Below are 3,027 nucleotides of genomic sequence, written 5' to 3'. Positions count from 1 at the left end.
GCGCCGCGCGCCCTCAGGGTTGCGCCCGCACCCCCTGCACACGGCGCCCGACGCCCGTTGTGCCCGCTCGGACCCACGCCCGCCCCCGAAAGCCCGCGCGCCCGTTATGCCCCTATGGGCCGATGACAGTGGGGGCCCACACCCCCCAGAAAGTTTTAATAAAAAAAAAGATTAAAAATAATAAAAATAAAAATAAATAAATAAATAAATAATAATTAAATTAATTAATTAATTAAAGAATTAATTAAGCTAATTAATCACAATTAGATTAACCTAATTAACTATTAGTTAATTAATCAAACAATGACAGTGGGGCCCACCCCCTAATTAATTATGGTTAGTTTAATTAATCAGTTAATTAAAATGTGTCACTGACCAGTGGGACCCACTGGTCAGGTTGACCAGTCAACTCTGTTGACTGCTGATGTCAGCATGACATCATGCTGATGTCATTAATCTATTTTTCGAATTAATTTAAATAATTAATTAAATTCCAGAAATTAATAAAATCTTTAGAAAATCATATCTTTTAATCCGTAACTCGGATTAAATTATTTTCAACATGAAAGTTGCTCAGAACGACGAGACGATTCCGGATACGCAGTCCGTTCGTCCGCCACACACCCCTAACCTATCGAACTCGCAACTTTCCCCCTCCGGCTCCTCTGCCCGGAAACACGAAACACCGGGGATATTTTCCCGGATGTTTCCCCCCTTAACCGGTATCACCTCCTACCGCGATAGAACACGTCTAGCTCTGCCTGTTATCCTGTTATGCACTTGCTTGCTATGTATTTACTGTTTCTCCCCCCTCTTCTCTTCGGTAGACCCCGTGACGATGCTGACGCCCCAGTTCGACTGCGGAGTTGACGACCCCTCTCTCTTGCCAGAGCAACCAGGCAAGCCCCCCCCCCCTTGATCACCAGATATCGCCTATTCTCCTCTATACTGCTTGCATTAGAGTAGTGTAGCATGTTACTGCTTTCGTTAATCCTAGTCTGATGCATAGCCTGACATTGTCGCTACATCTGTTGATACCTTACCTGCAATCCTAAATGCTTAGTATAGGATGCTAGTCTATCATCATTGGCCTTACATTCTTGTCAGTCTGCCTTGCTATACTATCGGGCCGTGATCACTTGGGAGGTGATCACGGGTATATACTTTACATACATACTATACAGATGGTGACTAAAGTCGGGTCAGCTCATTGAGTACCCGCAAGTGATTCTGACGAGGGGGCTGAAAGGACAGGTGGCTCCATCCCGGTAGAGGTGGGCCTGGGTTCCCGACGGCCCTCGACTGTTACTTTGTGGCGGAGCGACAGGGCAGGTTGAGACCACCTAGGAGACAGGTGGGCCTGGCCCTGTTCGGCATTCGCGGATACTTAACACGCTTAACGAGATCTTGGTATTTGATCTGAGTCTGGCTACGAGCCTATACGCACTAACCATCTACATGGGAGTAGTTATGGGTATCCCGACGTCGTGGTATCAGCCGAAGCACTTCAGACGTCAGCGACGGAGCGGCGCGCGCCGAATTGGACTGGAACGCCACTAGGCTAGGTCTGCTTTCGGCCGCGTACGCAACGTGCAGGTGTGCTATGGGCGATGGGCCCAGACCCCTGTGCGCTTAGGTTTAGACCGGCGTGCTGGCCTCTCTGTTGTGCCTAGGTGGGGCTGCGACGTGTTGATCTTCCGCGGCCGGGCATGACCCAGGAAAGTGTGTCCGGCCAAATGGGATCGAGCGTGTTGGGGAATGTGGTGCACCCCTGCAGGGAAGTTAATCTATTCGAATAGCCGTGATCTTCGGTAACAGGACGACTTGGAGTTGTACCTTGACCTTATGACAACTAGAACCGGATACTTAATAAAACACACCCTTCCAAGTTCCACAGACAACCCGGTGATCGCTTTTCCGCAGGGCGACGAGGAGAGGATCGCCGGGTAGGATTATGCTATGCGATGCGACTGGAGGTGCGCTTGGAGATGCTACCTGGATATGCTACTTGGAGATGCTACTTGGAGGACTTCAATCTACTCTCTTCTACATGCTGCAAGACGGAGGCTGCCAGAAGCGTAGTCTTCGGCAGGATTAGCTATCCCCCTCTTATTCTGGCATTCTGCAGTTCAGTCCACTGATATGGCCTCTTTACACATATACCCATGCATATGTAGTGTAGCTCCTTGCTTGCGAGTACTTTGGATGAGTACTCACGGTTGCTTTCTCCCCCCTTTTTCCCCTTTCCTTCCTTCCTGGTTGTCGCAACCAGATGCTGGAGCCCTGGAGCCAGACGCCACCATCGACGACGACCCCTACTACATCGGAGGTGCCTACTACTACGTGCTGCCCGCTGACGACGACCAGGAGTAGTTAGGAGGATCCCAGGCAGGAGGCCTGCGCCTCTTTCGATCTGTATCCCGGTTTGTGCTAGCCTTCTTAAGGCAAACTTGTTTAACTTATGTCTGTACTCAGATATTGTTGCTTCCGCTGACTCGTCTATGATCGAGCACTTGTATTCGAGCCCTCGAGGCCCCTGGCTTGTATTATGATGCTTGTATGACTTATTTTATTTGTAGAGTTGTGTTGTGATATCTTCCCGTGAGTCCCTGATCTTGATCGTACACATTTGCGTGCATGATTAGTGTACGATTAAATCGGGGGCGTCACAAGTTGGTATCAGAGCCAACTGCCTGTAGGAATCCCCCTTCCACACTCCTTGGCCGAAGTCGAGTCTAGACATTACAAAAACTTATACTAACTTGGTTGTGTGCCTTACGGGCCCACGTCGCCATCGGGTGGTACTAGGATCTTTTACTCCTCGATCTTTACTCTGGGACTCTGAGCTCTCTTCTATTCGGGTTAAATGATTTTGCTAAAAACAAAACTAACTATAGGTTCTCGCAAGTACTTTCTCCCGGAGAGCCATTTGTTACCGATGACCGCCTGCTGCACCAGAAGATTTCGGAGATACTCTCCGATTTTCTCTTGAGACCTTGTGCCCGTTGCTTTTGCAATTCTCGACCA

This window comes from Triticum dicoccoides, chromosome 5B (assembly GCF_002162155.2).
Source record: "Triticum dicoccoides isolate Atlit2015 ecotype Zavitan chromosome 5B, WEW_v2.0, whole genome shotgun sequence".
NCBI classification, from domain to species: Eukaryota; Viridiplantae; Streptophyta; class Magnoliopsida; order Poales; family Poaceae; genus Triticum; species Triticum dicoccoides.
Note: the sequence above shows the minus strand (reverse complement) of the source record.